The 18,440-nt window shown below is 41.0% G+C and overlaps 1 protein-coding gene across 1 annotated transcript in view; it reads right to left on the reverse strand.

The window, feature by feature from the left end:
- Positions 1–18,440, reverse strand: part of LOC143296332 (uncharacterized) — a 486,076-nt gene that overhangs the window by 395,981 nt on the left and 71,655 nt on the right. The window lies entirely within an intron of this gene.

An 18,440-nucleotide genomic window follows, 5' to 3' on the forward strand; every position in this document is an offset into this window, starting at 1 on the left:
AGACTAGTAAGTTGTGTGATGGAAACAGGACGACTCCATTTTCAACAGCCCACGTTGATCGGCATTTCACTGGTTTGCGATCACAATATAGATCTAATGCAGATCTTTGTCCCGACTTTCCAGCGTTACTGACTCGTAACAAATTGCCAAAAGCAATTTCTGGCGTAACATATACGACATGCAGTCACTGCAGTTCTTTCGACATATTGTGATTGGCGGATCAAATGCTTTCTTCCATTCTAAATGATTAGGTCGTCTTCTCGAGTCAGGGTGACCTCTCCAAATGATTGCAGATGTGTTTGCCTTTCTTTGATTCATTCAGAAGCCAGAAAACCTCTTCATACGTGTATGGTGCCGTTAACCTGAACATTGGTGTTATCTTTGAAAAAAAAAACGTTGCACTGCAGTATCAGTATCAGTAGCTCAAGGAGGCGTCACTGCGTTCGGTCAAATTCGTATGTCTAATTGATGAGGAATCAATGTAGAACTAACCGGCACGTGTATTTTATTATCAAAATCAACGTAAACGCAAAAATACAGAGCGAAATAATCATACATTAAAATAATAAAACCTCAGTCAAGACTTCCAAAAGAAAATAAGCACTCCCCAGCTGGCATCGCCTACCTCCTAGCTGGTACCGCGTCACTCGACGGGAAATTAATTAATTTACTTATCTGTTTCTCCTTATTTTATCTATCCTTATATTTCTCCAACTATTTTCAGTCGATTTTGGTATCATTACAGATTTTTGTTTAAATTATTTTTATTTTATTTTATAGATTTCTCATCGACTCACCTTTTCCCTCAGCAATAAGTTCAATTGTGGCAGGTCCACAACTACATGCATGTATATGAATGTGTATTGTGTGTGCGTGTGTCTATGTAAGTTTGTGCCTGCCTATGTGTGCGTATGTGTTAGGGTAGCTGTTAGATACACATGTATGTTAAAATGTATGTATGCAGTGTGTGTGTGTGTGCGGTCACATTTTTGTGTGTGTATGTAACATAGATATAATGTTTTATGTTATCAAAAGCGTTTTTGTAAAGCACCTAGAGCAGATTTCTGGATAGTGTGCTATATAAGTATCCATTATTATTATTATAATTTCTCTGCGTGCAGTTTGTCACGACTGCATGGTGCTTTACTTTGATTTGGATCCCACTAAGAAACTCCCATTACGGTATTTTCAATGAAATATGATTATGCATAAATATGTCTCTGTCCTTCTTAATCTGTAAGATAGATTATACGTTTTATAGTCTGCACTGAGAAGAAAATAAGAACTGAAATTGCGCATGAATTGTCTTTCATCACTGGGCGTTCCTTTTATTCAAACTTACAATTGGTATTGTAAATTAAACACCGGTGCTGTGATTTATGTTCACTGCATCAAAACGAAAAAAACCCATAAAGTTCTACATGTTTGATTTGATGAACAGAAAATGTGAAGCACCTGCAAAAATGATAAAATGGCGGTTGTCAGAATAGAAACGTTGTCAGAATAGAAAAAAAATTAGCAAGTGACAAATTTTTAATCGACGATTGCGTCTCTCACAGATCAATCTGAAAATATCTATGTCGCTCAAAAATCTCAATGTAATTAAATGTCTCTTTTTGCAGATGCTCGATTTTTCACTCAAACGTTCAGTGAGATATTGCTTACATTCCCCCACTACCACATCAGTTCACAGAAAAAATCATAAGACTAATACCTTAGTTTGGTAAAGAATGCTCAATAAAACGAAGGCTTAACCTTCGAATTGAGGGTAGTTCATAGGCGCAAGGATACCGCGCAAACACACGACTGCTTAACGTTTCCAGCAAATATTATAAAACGTAACAAGACAAGAGAGGCAAGGCCTTCAAAACTCACTTGTGATACACTTTAAAAAAAGAAATCTAATCGTTAAAATGTGTTCTTTATTTGTTATCATATAGCTTCGAGTTAAAAAAAAAAAAAAAAAAAAAAAGTCCGAAACAGATTCGAACCCTGCATGTTTCGGGTGAGAAGAAACTGTCTTACCCATTACACTATTGTAGCTCCTTAGCTGTTGTTCTAAAATTTAATATTTGAACATACTTTTTTTTAAAGGGCGATAAATCAATTGCGGTATTCGCAGTGAGAACGCTGTTTAAATCATATTATTCTGGTGTATCTTGGGCATTCAAAAAATCTGTAAGGGCAATAAAAAAAAAAAATTTTTAATTCTTTTTAAGTTCGCGGTAAAGGAGACGTGGCCGTAGTAGGACACGGTCGATTCAATTTCTCTTTTATGTTCATTCTAGTTTTCAAGTTGATATGAACATTGAGTATTTTGTTCAACTAATAACATGTAGAGCCAAGTACTTCTAAACGTCGTATGAAGTGAAAAGGACTTCATTTTGAGAAAAGTCAAGACTGGAAATTTTTTCGTTTCATCAATTCAAGGGTATTAACTCGCATGGTTTACAAGTTTTAACTGTGAATTCCGACTGATTCTGTGGATATTTTTATGGCAGTTTGGGGCATAATCCAGTAAGTGATGAGGCGTTCACAAATCTTTCTCTGAATAAATATTTAACGGTCTCCTTCTCCAACTTTCCATCACATGTTATCGTGTATTGTCCATTGAATATAGGATTGAACGGGCAGGTCAACAACTTGAAACAAAATGGCGTCGTTCGCGTTCGCGAAGAATATTAGCACGCGCTTTGAATGTGTATAAATATGTGTACGCAACTGATTTTTGCCCATGACCTTCAGGGCTCAACCAATAGATCTATAAAGTCCACTCATCGTATTGATTTTAGTATTTTCCGAAAAAGACCACTTGGGCAAATGAACACAGTGAAAGCCCTGTACACTGAGAGTAAAAACACACAAGCTTTTTATGTATTGAGTATAATTTCAAAATGTAATGTTTAAGATGAGAAAGATCAGTTTAAAGCAAATTAAGTCCCCTAGCATTAATTACAGATTAATTTCCCTTTTTTACTATCTCCACCAAAACGTTTGCAAAATAAATAAAACTTCCATGCTTAGCAAAAGAAGTTCCTGTTTGAACAAAAAATGATAATAATGACTGCTCTTGTTGTTGTGACAGAATATCAGATCAAAGTGCCAAGTTTAGAGAATACAAAAAAATATAAATATAACAGTAAATGCAGTTTGCATATAATTTGGCTTCTTCTTTTATTTTTTTACGCCCATCCCAGAGGTGCAATATTGTTTTAAACAAGATGACTGGAAAGAACTGAATTTTTCCTATTTTTAAGCCAAATTTGGTGTCAACTGACAAAGTATTTGCAGAGAAAATATCAATGTTGAAGTTTACCATGGACACACAGACACACACACACACACACACACACACACACACACACACACACACACACACACAGATAACTGAACACTGGATGAAAACATAGACTCACTTTGTTTACACAAGTGAGTCAAAAATCGTATCGTAAATCAAAGAAAAAAAAATAGCACAAGTTCAAGACAACGAGAAAAGACAACACTAAAGATCACTGGAAAGAAGTGAAAGAGTCTCCTATGACTGAATGACAATATATTTAGATCACGTGTTTGAATATTTTAAAAACTTAAACGATGTTAGCCAAGTAACAGCTGACAACGTCCATAACATTAACACACTTGGTTCTTACCTGATTTTAGTATAGATGCTCTTAACAAACCTTAACGTTGAGTGAAATATAAAAAGGAGGAAAGGCAGCGGGAATAGATAACATTTGTTCGGATTATTTGTTCAGCAGCTAAGCTCTGGAACTCTCTATCACTCACTCTCCGACACAGTTGGAGTCTTTCAGGCCAGGCCTGAAAACATACCTCTTTACCCATCACTATGATAAAGGCCGATCCCTCCCTTTCATTTAAAGCCTGAACCGGACTATAAATGGCGGGCGATTTGAATCAAGCCAGTTTCTCACCAGAGTCTGACACTGTGACGTCGGTGAAGGTTTATTCAAAATAAAAGCCTAATAAAGCTACGGTTTGGCTTCATTTATGGCAGAGAGCGAGATTTGCCTAGCAGCTTCCAATCTAGACCTGAATTGACTTTGGAAAGTACAAAATGTGTCAGCTACACGTAATACAAAATTTGAATGCAGAGAAAAGGGGCGCAACCGAAACCTTGCTCTCGGGAGTTAAGACTTTAAGAACGTGCTTTTTTCATCCAGACTGGTAACTTGATATAGTCTGTCGGGTGGCAATAGTATAATATTTACCCCGCCGGGGTTGGGATGAAGGTGCGTAATGGGGGCTGGGGTGGGGATTTTTCATAGCGATTTTCTTGTGTGTTATTATGTCAGAAATCAAAATTTAAATTTTGGTATAAATGCAGGGGGAGGGTAAATATAGGCCATTTTCCTTCTTTGGGCCCTGTATATGACTTTTAGGGGTATAATTATGTGCTTGAAACGGCACTATTTCCACATATTTGATTACACATTTTATTTCTTTATGTCTTCATAAAGGAATTCGAGCTAGCTATTCCAAGAAAGGCTTTGAAATCAGATTAAAGCCGTAATAGCTTGTCATGTGATCAAATATTTCCGTTGTAGTGAAAATGTTCAAACACCAGCAACCTGGTTGCTGGATGAAAGATTTTTTCATCAGCGTGAGAAAACTGCATTGGCCACTTTCGTGTGATATATGTAGTATTGCATTTAATCAGTCTAATGTAACATGGTTTGTGGTCCAGCCGACCGCAAGAGCCATATTGTAAATGAAACGTTTTTTTCCCCGATGCATTTTCATGCAAGGAATCAATCTGAGTGGAGTCTATTTGTGCTCTGAAGAAATTTCTCAGTGGGCTTTTCCAAATACAATAAACTTAGCAACACACTAGACGATACGTTCCTGGCATCAGAGATCTTTTCCCACCCCACTTGCGGCCAGTCAGTGGCAGCCTCTGTGTGTGTGTGTGTGTGTGTGTGTGTGTGCGCGCGCGTGTGTCTTTGTGTGTGCGTGTGCGAGTGTGTAAGTGTACACATGTGTCAGGAGAGCTCTGTGCACGTGCGTGTATGTAATTTGGGAGATGGTGTGTGTGTTTGTGTGTGTCGGGGCCCGTGTACGTTTATGTGTATTTATTTGTCCATTCATATTTGTGAAACTGTATGCTTGTTGCATATCTGTTACTCGCCATTCGAGCTGCTCTGTGGGAAAACAGTATAGGGTCCCATGCAGATCTTCAGAGAGCACTGGCTCCACCCTAAGGAGCCAGAAATTCAGACCGCTGCTGAGTATGTGGCTGAGCTGCGAATCGCATTATCCTATACCATTGCGCATTAAAACCTCGAGAAAGCCTCAAAACGTTACAAGGATGCCAAGGCAAAGCGAAGACAGTTCGCTGCGGGGAGCAAAGTATTTATCTTTCGACCCACCAAACAGATCAAATTGGAATTTGAATGGCAAGGTCCATACACTGTTCTGTGTCATGTGGGCATCGCATATTACTGCGTTCAGATTGGCGAGAAAGAAAAGCTGTATCATGCCAATCTGCTGAGAGAATACATTGAGCGCACTCCTCAAGGGACTGTGGCTCTGGTTGTGATAGAAGATCCAGAAGAAGTCTGGAAAGGAACAATGACAGTGGAACGCGATATTCCACTCATGCCCCTGGAGGCTACTGAAAGTCCGGAGGATGTTGTGCAAGCCACTGATAACTCCTCAGTGAAAGAAGCCATACGTGAAATGACTCGAGGATTTGGGATGTTCTCATTGACTTGCCCGCCTGTACAAACCTTGAGACATGCACGCTCGACCTCATCTCTGACACTCCTATTATTAGGGCTAAGCAGTATCCACTGCCCTACTCCCAACGTGAGACGATTCAAGAGGAGGTCAAACGAACGTTGAAGATGGGCGTGATAGAGCCATCCTCGTCCCCATACTCCTCTCCTATCGTTCTCGTAAAGAAGAAAGATGGCAAGGTACGGTTTTGCGTCGATTTCTGTCGCATCAATAAGATAACCATGTTCGATGCAGAACCAATGCCAGACGTAGAGGCACTGTTAGCCAGGTTATCAGGGAAAAAGTGTTTTCAAAACTGGACCTTTCAAAGAGGTACAGGCAGATCCCCATGGCGGAAGATGACCGCCCTAAAACAGCTTTCACTACTCTTCAGGGCAGTGTGTGGTGCCATTCGGCCTCAAAACTGCTGGTGCAGTATTTTCCCGCATGATACGGAAGTTAATACTGCCTCTCAACTGACGCGGACAACTTCATGGATGATGTTCTCATCTCCTCTGTCGACGAACCACTATATCAAAGGCTCTTGCGCAGCGTGTTTTGCCGGTTGCATGACTGCAACCTGAGAGCACGGCCCTCCAAGCGTTTTCTCGGCCACAGGGAGCTAGACTATCTGGGTCACCATGTGGGTGCTGGGAAGATTTGACCAGACGAAGAAAAAAATGGAGAAGATCCGAGAATCGATCTGTCCCTGTACGAAACGACATCTCCGAGGGTTTCTGGGCCGCGTGGGGTTCTACAGGAGGTGTTCGTGACTGACAAAACCAAGAACAAGGAGCCAAACAAAATCATCTGGGATAAGAACTGTGAGAGAGCCTTTCTGCAGCTCAAACAAATTCTCTGCAGTAGGCCAGTTTGCTGTCTCCCCGATCTGTCCAAGCCTTTCATACTGCGGACTGACGCTTCGAAAGTGGGGTTGCGAGCTCTTCTGCTCCAAGATCAAGGTTTGGGTGTTCAACCAGTGGCGTGTGCCAGTAAAAAAAAACTGAGCCCAGCTTAATGCATTTACCCCACAATAGAGAAGGAATGCCTGGCCCTCGTGTGGGGTATTCACAGGTTTGAACCCTACTTCTACGGGAAGGAGTTTGTCATCCAGGTGGACCATGCACCGCTGCAATATCTGGACAGAACCAAAACGGTCAGCGGAAGACTGACGCGCTGGTCTCTACGATTGGAGTCCTTCTTGTTCATGGTACAAGCCATTCCTGGCAAAGAAAACGTTGGGGCTGACAACCCCAGTCGTCTGCCAGTCGGACTGAACATGATCAAAACACGGCCCAGTTTGAGTGTTGACACATGACCGAGTCAGCTGTGTTATGGTCACGTGTACCGTGATTCTTTAAAATTTTAATACAAGTCATCGAATAGGAACGCCAGCTATTGTGTAATTGCTACTTATCCTGTCATTCCAGACTTCATAGTTCTAAGATTTTTGTGGTTTGCCTTTTCTTTCCATATAATTGCAGGATGGCAGTGGTTTTGTAATTATCTGTAGATGTTCATATCAGATTGTGTGGATAAATTGGAAGTGGGAATATTCGTTATTGTGCTTGTCATTCTGTGTGACATTTTTTTTCATTGTTTCAAACTTTGTTTTAACTTGTGAGGGGGGTGGGGGTGGGGGGGGGGCGATTGTCACACCTCATGACAAACAAAGGTGTGTGTGCCTTACCCCCTCCTTGTTCTCCCACCCCATTCAGCTAGAGAGTGGTGTGGGTTGTGCTGATTCTGGTTGTAGTACCTCGTCTGGAAGGTAAGAGGAGACAGTAGAGACAGTTCTAACCGTGTGTTTTGTATGTTCGTCCTGCGTTCGTGTCCGTGAATAAGAGAGGGAAAAGGGGGTGGGGATAAATGGTAGTTAAAATAAGTATAGCATTTTTGCCGTTTATGTGCATTTGTAGGATGTGTAAGTAATTTTAAACTTAAGTTTTATAAGAATGTGATGACAAGATTATTTACGTGTACTGAAAGGGTTCAACCGTCAACAATCTAGATTATGTTTTCCTTGTGAACCCGCTCACTTGTTTATTAGTTTTATACATACATGTATTTGTGTTGTGTTGTGTTGTGTTGTGTGTGTGTGTGTGTGTGTGTGTGTGTGTGTGTGTGTGTAGTCGCATCACATGAGATACACAAGCTAGGATATCCAGACTACCCCCTTTATCATTTTCCGTCAAGTCTTTTCGTTTCTTGGGTGTGGCTTTATTGTCAGTCTTTGAAACTGTTAATTCAGAGTAAGACATTTTATATGCCAACTACTTCTGTAATAAGTTAATTATACAAAAAAAGGTGTTCTTGTCTTGTTTTGGGGAAGGGGTGATTATCCGGAACTGCTGAGATTTATTGTTTTTATATAAATTATTGGCTGGGCACACTCATTTTGTTGTTTGAGGGTGCCAAGAATGAATCCTGCCAGTGGGTAATAGACTATATACAGTGTTTTCAGTATTCCCATCCTACTCCTTCATCGTCGTTGTACTTCAGTTCAGTTCCAGTTTCGTCGTCTCTGTCTCCTACTCGCCTTCATCGTCGTACTTTAGTTCAGTTCGTCTCATTGTCTTCATCTCCTACTCAACTTCGTCGTCCTCGTCGTCCTAGTGTAGTGCTTTAGTGCCTCCATCGTCGTCAACATAGTGTCTTTGTGTTTCATCTACGCTGGGGTTTTTTTCCTTCTAGAAGATTGGTTTATTTATGCCGTTGTTCGGGACACCATCTCCCTCCACTTGGAGGAAAGTGATCAGTTGTGATCAATTTAACTGGCGCCTTCTGGTGTCATGTCATGCATGATTGATTGACTGATTTATTGGTTTGTTCTTGGTAGTGCTTTGTTATATTTGATTATCCCTATGTATTGGTTGGTTTATAAATCACGTGTTGAATAAATATACATGTAGCTAAGCGCTCAGCTGGCTTCAGATACTGCTCACAGCACAAGCTAAAAGCTGAGCTATAGCAGACGCCTTTTTCGGAACTAACCGCCGGTTTCCAACGGCTCGCGCAGAATGTGTGACGCCATTCCCGGTTTGAATGCAAAGCCCATTCTGAACCTATTTTCTAAACATCTGTTAAATTAAGTCTCTGTGTCGTTCGCTGCAATATTGTAATTGTTGTGCTTTCACACACACACTTTAATCAGTTAGAGGCATACTTGATTTCAGTTTAATCGTTCGTCAGTGTAAAGATTTCAAGACAACCACTCAACAACTAGTGTCACCCGACGTCATTGGGTGAGCTGAAACTTGTGTTTCTGCTACACCACATTTAATGAAATATCTCTTTTGTCAGACCAGTAAACTGCAAGTATTATATACTGGCAGAATCATCGCAATTCCATCTTTAAATCTATTCCAGTTGTGTTTGCCTATGTTAAACTGATTTAACGCAGTTTGTAATTTTCAGCAACAAGCTCCCTAAAACTGACCCTTTTCAGGTGACTTAAATTAAGATTATAAATTCATCTTAAATAATCAACACTTCTTTTTATACTCATTACAAAGTAGGTATTGAGCTCTTTCTTTTGTGACCTATCCGACGTAAATCAGTTCAGGAATCATTTAGAAATCTATCAATGAACACCTTGTAACAAACACAATGATAATCAAATTTAGGGGGATTTGAGCTGATCTGCAGTTCGCTTAACTTGCATAAACAGAGAGGGTGAACACTGGTCACTTTCACCTGAGCCTGTTTGCGGCAATAGCCAGCCAGCTGACAACCGACTGTGTGTCACCCAGAGTGTGTGCCGCGGCCCCAATGGACAGTGTCTCGCTACGTGTCACTTAAGTAAATAATAATAATAATGGTATTTATATAGCGCTGAATCTTGTGCAGAGACAAATCAAAGCGCTTTCGCACCAGTCATTCACACGCATGCATAACACTAAAACTGTAGAAACTAAAGACAAGGAAGGGTAGGCAAGGGAGGCTATTTTGGGAAGAGGTGGGTTTTAAGGCCAGACTTGAAAGAGCTGAGTGTGGAGACTTGACGAAGCGAAAGAGGAAGTTCATTCCAATCGCAAGGTCCATAGACAGAGAAAGAACGGCGGCCAAAAGTCGAGTGTTTGAATCTGGGTATGCGTAAACAGAGTGGATCCAAAGCCGATCGTAGTGAGCGAGATGGAGTGTAGAGGTGAAGGCAGCCGCAGAGACAAGAAGGGGCAGATTTGTGAATTCATCTATAACATAGAGTGCTGATCTTGTACTTTAATCGGTGTGAGACAGGGAGCCAGTGGAGATGTTGCAAAAGAGGAGTGATGTGCTCAGATCTGTTCTTTCTGAGGACGAGTGTGGCAGCAGAGTTTTGTATGCGCTGAAGGAACTGAATGGATGAAGCAGGCAAACCAGACAATAGAGAGTTACAGTAGTCAAGGCAAGAGAGAATGAGAGAAACGACAAGTCTAGATGTTGCGTCAGTGGACAGATATTTCCGGACGGCACTGATGCGCCGCAGTTGACAGTAGCAGGACTGACATGTCTGACTGATAAATTTTTGCATGGACAGTGTATTGTCAAGGACAACACCGAGGTTCCTGACTGACGTGGAAAGAGGGATGGATGTACTGCCAAGTTTGATTGTGTCAATTGTGATGGAAGACAGTTTGTTTTTTTGTTTTGTTTTTTTGCTGCCCCGTCATCTGCACCGTTTCAGTGGCATTACTCCCACGCCGCTCATTTAGATTCCCCCATACACGGCCACACCCGGGTTTGTCCGTCGTAGTTCCAGCGTCGGCAGTCCACAGGGAACCATCCATGTTAGGTCGCCAGGAGGCCACACACCAGAGGACCCTGCACTGCTGCTGAGTCACTTCGGTGGTGTTCAGTGGTGCCTGTTCTGTTTTAACGTACTTAGGACACCACCTACTAAGCCCCCTACTAACGGAAGTGGAGGGGTATCGAAACTGAGGTCACCATGAGAGCAGGGCATGAAAGGCCACAGACTTTGAGACTATTTTGTTTCTATTGATGACGATGAAGGAGGAGGATGATGACTATGATGATGACGATGTTGCTATGGAGGTCCATTTTGGTTTGGGACTGCGTGACAAGGCTGTACTCTACGCTTTCTGTCATAATGATATCCCGGCGTTAACCAGGCCCGAGAGATACAGATACTTGCAGTGTTGGTCAGGTAATTTGAGCAACACACCCAAAGACGCATCCTTGAAGTGGATGACACTCTACTGTGTGGTCCCAGTCTCCCCATTTAAGCCCACAGCACACTCAACTCTTGGTAGGAGCCGGCCATGGGCCGAAAAACCCACCTCCGCTGGGATTCGAACCCGCGTCCTTCCAGCCGTCAGTCCGCGACGCTAACCACTTCGCCACGGCGGCTGGTGGAAGACAGTTTTTGTTTAGTTCCAATGATCATTGCTTCAGTTTTGTCCGCATTCAATTGTAACTTATTTCGAGTCATCCAGTTTTGAATGTCCAGGAAGTAGTTGGATGTTTCTTGCAAGAGCAACAATTTTTCAGGGGTATCACTCTTCTGGAGTTGAGTGTCATCAACATAAGAATGATGACTGATATTATGGCGGTTGATAATTTCAGCGAGAGGAGCAGTGTACAGTGTGAAGAGCACTGGGCCTAAAACAGATCCCTGTGGGACTCCATGTTCGATTTTAACGGGTTCAGATTGGAAATAATCAACAATGACAGACTGGAATCGATCAGTGAGATAAGATTTGAACCATTGTGCTAAGATGTTTATCATGCTATTTGATCGATAATTGCCTTTGAACTTTTATGCATTATCATGATGTGTTAGACTGTGTCTTTCTGATTTAGGATGTTGCTTCCTCAGTCACAAAATGATATGGGTACATTAAGGGATTTCTGTTTGACTTGAAGTGCTATCTACTGTTCCATGATATGTTTGCACGTAGATTTCATTCTTTTTGAACGTCAGTCAGTGACATCTTTGCCCACTGATAGTTTATTTGACTATTCCAGAAGGTTCTAGTGAATGACACATTCTTTCTCATTTGCTGTCACTGATGGTTAGGTTACTTATCCCGCTTTGGCGGAGGAGAGGGTTTTTTTTTGTTTTTTTCCCCCTTTTTACCCGGACTTTCTTCAGTCAACCACCGTTTTATTTTGTATATAAATCACACAATGTCAAAATAATCAATAGCATTTATGGGATAAATACAACTTTTCTGTTACAATAATATGGAAGGAAAATGTACAAGTCATACCATTAAGAGTACAAAACTTGGAATCAATGTTGTTTTTTTCTTCACCTTAATTCATACACAATTCTATGTCTGTCTGTTTCTGTGTTTATGGACAATCACGTTGCAAAACTTTAGTGTTGAAAGATAGTTTGGTGTGTCAGGGTGGGGAGGGGGGGGGGGGGGGGGGGGGGGGGGTTGTGCTCTGGTGTGCTTTCTGTGTGCACGTTTTCTCTTTCTCACTTCTCATTCGATCATTTGACGTTATTTGTAGATGGAGGGTTTGTTTTTTTTCTCTCATGAATTCATTTTGTTTCAAATTCTCGTTCAAAGATTTAAATGTTGAGCACAAGCTTAGTTATGTTGATATTTGGCTTTGATGCAACCAATTCCTTGTGTAAGTTATTCACCACCTAATGGTTAAGCCATGACAGTTCTTCCGATCTTCATGTTGTGCACCGACTTGATATTTGGTCTCTCAGCTTGTCAGTATTTAATATCAAAGCCACTGATTCTATTATCTTGTTTATTGTTCATGTATTATTTCACATGCTGATATCAATTGTACTGCTATAGTGTTTCACAGTTACAGTGTGCTCAGTACTCTAAGATGTGTGTAGTATTCTGCTGTGGTGATTACAGAGATAGTGTTGTAGTGATATCAGCTATTGGTTAAAACCATCTGATATGTATCACAGTTTGTTAATTATAATTTAGTTATAGTGCTCTCTCTCCTATACGGCTTAGTCCAGTATAGTGCTACACGATAACTGATTCACTTGAGTCACTTTGACGCAGTATAAGCTTTACCTAATCTTTTCTGTCAGTGTACTTTCACTCAATCAGCATAGCTTCAATCACTTTAACTGCACTATCTAAATGTATTTGAAATGTCATTTGATGTCAGTGTTTGGTCTTCACACATATGCATTATCTTATGTTGTTGTTTATCCCAAACAGAGTGGTAGTCTTTCCATGTAATATGTATACATGTGCTTTACTATTCACTTGCATTCCTGACATGTACGTAACGACCTTTATTTACTTGTGTCTTATCAGTGCACTTTTTTCTCTATATCTTCTCATCTTCTCTTTCTCTTCCCATCTTCTCTATTCTTTTCTTCTTATTTTCTTATAACTATTGTAAATAAAACAATTGAAAAAACCTTTTGTGACTGGCCTGGTATATACCCCTGGCCTGTGCGTGGATATTTCCTATCCTTTAATACAGTAAATCATCAGTAATTCTTTTGTACCGTCCCCTTCCAGATCAATACCACGCGGGACCACGGCGACAAATATAAACGTTTATTCTGTTATAGTCTGTGTTTGTGATGTCTGGGTGTTAAAGCCAGGTTGGGTGGGGTTTCTAGTCCGTTCTCTCATAGAGCGTGACACCAGGAACCTGGTTGCTGGATGAAAGATTTTTTTCATCAGCGTGAGAAAACTGCATTGGCCACTTTTGTGTGATATATGCAGCATTGCATTTAATCAGTCTAATTAACACGGTTTGTGGTCCGGCCGACCGCAAGAGCCATATTGTAAATGAAACGTTTCCTCCCCCCACCCCCCTGCATTTTGATATAAGGAATCAATCTGACTGGAGTCTATTTGTGCTTTGAAGAAATTTCTTCAAAACGGAACAGTCTCAGTGGGCTTTCCCAAAATACAGTAGACTGAGCAACACACTAGACGCCACGTTCCTGGCATCAGATCTTTTCTCATCCCCCTTGCGGCCAGTCAGTGGCAGCTTCTGTGTGCGTGCGTGTGTGTGGATGTGTGTGTGTCTGTGTGTTTGTGTGCGCGTGCGCGAGTGTGTAAGTGTACACATGTCAGGCGAGCTCTGTGCACGTGCGTGCGTGCGTGCGTGTGTGTGTGTGTGTGTGTGTGTGTGAAGGATGAGGTGTGTGTGTATGCATGTCTGTATTGTGGGAGCAACGGAATATTGGAACGTGCGGTGTGCATACATGTATTTGTATATGTGTGGGGGGGGGGGGGCGTGGGGGAGGAGGAAGAAGGGGGGAAGGGTCGGGAGGGATGGCGGGGGGGGGGGGGGGGGGAGGAGGAAGAAGGGGGGAAGGGTCGGGGGGGCGGGGGGGGGGGAATGGACGTATGTGTGTGCGCTTGTATAAGTGTGTGTGGAGGTGCAGGGTAATTTGGGATATGGTGTGTGTGTGTGTGTGTGTGTGAGGCCCGTGTATGGTTATGTTTATTTGTTTGTACATTCATATCTGTGAAACTGCATGCTTGTTACGTATCTGTTATGCATGTGTGTATGTGTGTCTGTAAGTTTTACATTTTTTGCTTATTTATTTATTATCATTATTGTCTTTTTATTTTATTTTTTATTGATCACTATTATCATCATTATTATCATTATTATTATCAATATCTTTTTTCCTTTAAAAAATGTATTTATTCATTTTTTAATTTAAATATTCATTTACTTCTCTCTTTTTTTCTTCTTTTTTTTTTCTCAAGGCCTGATTAAGCGCGTTGGGTTACGCTGCTGGTCAGGCATCTCCTTGGTAGATGTGGTGTAGTTTATATGGATTTGTGTGAACGCAGTGATGCCTCCTTCAGCTACTGATACTGATACTGATACTGTGCTTTGAATGCAGGTGGGTAATATTGGTCGCATTTCATTCTTTAAACCATACAGATGAAGTCCGGGGGTATACATGGTTTCAACGCCACAGTACCCATATTGATTGAACTTACATTCATTTTCTCTGCGGTAAACATGAAGCTAGAAGCGTGGACATACAAATTCTGCATCATTCACAACAAAAACTACTTCGAGAAACACATAAAATTAATGATGGAACAAAGCAAGGCTCACATTGAGAAATATGAAATTTGATTTGTTCATAAAATCCATACAAATTTTGAAGAATACTCGAAGTTTGCAAAGAGACCATATGATACACTGTACATATTTTATGGAGAGTGTTTTTTTTTTTTAAAAAAAACCTTACAAATGTCAGACGTGTTCTAAAAAGCAAACAGGCGAACACTGAAACACTGACACAGGGCCAAAGAGAAGTAGGATACGAAAGCCGGGCCATGAACTTCCAGGGAATAAGACAAACTCCGCTGCAAGCTGTTTTGTTTCCAAAAGATTGCTGTACCATGTGTGATAAAGTGCAGAAATAGAACCACGTTTCTAAATTTTAGGCCAGAACTATCAAGAAGGTAAAAGTGTGGCAAAAAAAAAGATCGATCACAGAAGCAGCTACTCTTGTGATTGTCTAAATACATGACAAATCTTGAGGCAAAAGAAGTACTCTACCACAAAATCTTTCGGAAAGGACAATTCTGAGGCATTTGGAATACTGAGGCATCTGTAATACTGAAATCTGAGGCATACATGGAAGAAGAGACAATTTATTTACAGAGCGACGGGAAGCCTACGGGGACACTTTTAATCAAGTATGCGAACAAATGGGGGGAAAAGGATCATTTACGAAACCGTATTTCAATGCTGAGAGACGTATCATGCACGCAAGAGAAACGCGCAGTTTTACAATCCAAACCACACGACTGAACATTCTGCGAGCAAAATAGGTTTTGGAGCTCCAAATAACCGGAGTGAATTACTATACTCATCAGACATACACACAGAATGAACTATCAAAAGTGCTTTGTAAGGACAGAAGGTTGGAAGAGGCAGCCGTCACTCTCTGCTGTCTCATTCAGAGTAGCACAGAACCTCCAGTAAATTCTTGGCCACCAACATGCGTCTTTTTTTTTTTTACTGCATAATTAAAGGCTCCTGATTCTGCAAAGGACTTTCTGGAAAGTGTTCTGACTGGAAAGAAAAATGCTTCTGAAATTAATACAAAATCACCGCCTCTATTTCGCAAGACGTGTTATGCTTTTACAAGTGGAAATACCAAAGCACAACGTTCTGAGCACTGCAATCCGCCATCTAACATGAAGCGCTAAACTTTGTCAGCATTCATATTGGAATCACTTCAATTGCATGTCTGGCAGTTGTGACCCCAGCTTGAAATTGCAGTCTGCTACAAGTAGCAGCTTGCTGCCAGAAACCATCTTCACTGATAACATGATTCTTCACTCCTGCGGATACAATGTTGACTAACAGGAGACAGGATTAGGTTCTGGCACAACACATTCAACACGTGGAATTGCCATTCAAGAAGTGGTGAGAAACTCTGAAAACAGACCCAGACACCGGTGCTGAGTTAGGTATTGCCTTCATTGACACACCCATATAGCCTTCAGTATCATCCTCCAGAGCTCCAGCCATGTTTCAGAAACAAAATTGGTGGAGCATGTACTCAAAATAGTCGCCACACATGCCCCCATTTAACTTATAGCAGATGAGGCTGCTACGTACAGTTTCACTCATATTCTGACCAGGTACACGTGTTCTGTGAGCAACCCAGCACAGAATTGGTAGGTTTGGTGTCACTCACTCGAAAGAATCTGGCCATTTTGCATGACTGTATGCAACCTGTTCTTCATCCGGTGTGTATAGAGAATGCCTCTGTCACGTTTGACCTTTTCGTTGCAAAGAAAGCATCTGATGGCCATTATTCATACCGTAATTAATTTTCAGCAGATGGGTATATTTGGATGGCAAATTGATCAAACTTTCGGGAAAACATAATGAACCCCCCACCCCCACATCGCGGTTATGGTCACCTGAAGGACTAATTGTGATGTGTGTGCATGAGAACGGAGAAGAGAGTGTGGGTGCGTTTACCTGTGTGTGTGTGTGTGTGTTGTGTTGTGTTGTGTTGTGTTGTGTTGTGTTGTGTTGTGTTGTGTGTGTGTTTGTGTATGTGTGAGTGTGTGCGTGCGTGCATACCTGCGCCCATTCGTGTATGCATGTGTGTGTGTGTGTGTGTGTGTGTGTGTGTGTGTGTGTGTGTGTGTAATATGTTATTATTTGTTAGGTTAGCTTTTTTTTTTACACCATACACCGTACCATATTGTTTTTTGAATTAATTTTTGCTGTTACTGTCATGTGCCTTGAGCGTCGGAAGCCACTATACAAATTTTCATTATCATTATTATCATTATGATTTTTTATTATCTCTATCATGTAAAATACAGTAAACCAGTTCTTTCTCAATTATACTGCAAACTGTTAAATAAAATCTAGCTTCAGGAGATGTACCAGAAGTTTGGATAACTGGCTTTATAAAGTCCATTTGTGTGGGAAAAAGAAACAAAACTGACTGTGATAACTAGAGGCATAACTTTGTTAAGCTGTATCGATATAGGGAAGCTGTTTACTTCTATGCTGAATACTATATTGTCCACTTTTTCGGAACACTTTTTTTCGCAGCACTGGGCGATATTGTTCAGTTGTTTCTGAGCGGTTTTCTTGAGCATCTTTTGAAGTTTTGAAGGCCAGGTCATCATCCGCAGGATTAAGCACCCGAGCTTCTCCACTGTTGTATAAGTCTGCAAGGCTTTTCGTGTAGACGTTGTAGGTGGCAGTCTCATGAAAAGTCTAGAGGGTGCAGACATCCAATCTCCGATGCGTACGACGATTGTTCTTTCCTGAAGCGCTGCTACTATCTATTTTGTTGGTGTCAAACTTACTCCATACTTCAGTAGCAGCTCCAGGAAGTGCGCAAACTGGACCTTATTGTAAGCATCTGTAAGAGTTCGCTGGGCTACTAAAGTCTGATGATGAGCGTAATGATGAGACTGTGACTGCAACCTAGGATTAGGCTCTTGCAGCCATCCTCCACAATTTTCTGAAATAGGCTTACATGACTTTAGCCAGTGTGTGTGTGTGTGTGTGTGTGTGTGTGTGTGCACGCAAAAGAAGAGTGTGTTACGACCTCGCTCCGTCCTTAGTCCCATAATGACATTTTTATCTACTCATTTCTTACGATTGACTACTTTCGACTTCTTTTCCCAATAGATGTGCTCGAATGCTAGTTCTTGAAATTCATGAAATTTCCCATAAAGTATCTATTTTCTGAGAACTGTGGTGGATCATTTATTGATTAAAAAGCGGACGTCTAGATAATCATTGATTAATTGAAAAGTGTATGACTAGATACGAAGCGTCCAGCTGTGAATATTTTGTGTATATTTTCCCATCCGTTCCATTGTACTCCTCTCCTTTATTTTGCAACTACTTTTTAGTGATAGCAGAAATTGTACAAAAGAGATGGGGAAAAAAGATGGGAAGAGCAAACTGTGTGTATATATATATATATATATATATATATATATATATATATAAGAAAGAAAAATACGGGTGGGGTGTCTTTTCTACACACTTCGGGAAAAAAGGAACATTTTCACTTGTTTCCTTTTTCCTTTAACATACAACAGTTTACGCATAAGCACGTTGCTGTTTCCTTTCTTGTATGATAGATATTAGATATAAGGCACACGAATACAAATACACACACTTACACGAGCATGCAATGATACGATCTATCACATATATATAAAAGTACATGTGTAAAAAGGTGTTGCTTTGAGATTGTGGTTTGATTCTGACAGAAGAGAGAGAGAGGG

This window comes from Babylonia areolata, chromosome 21 (assembly GCF_041734735.1).
Source record: "Babylonia areolata isolate BAREFJ2019XMU chromosome 21, ASM4173473v1, whole genome shotgun sequence".
Lineage (NCBI taxonomy): Eukaryota > Metazoa > Mollusca > Gastropoda > Neogastropoda > Buccinidae > Babylonia > Babylonia areolata.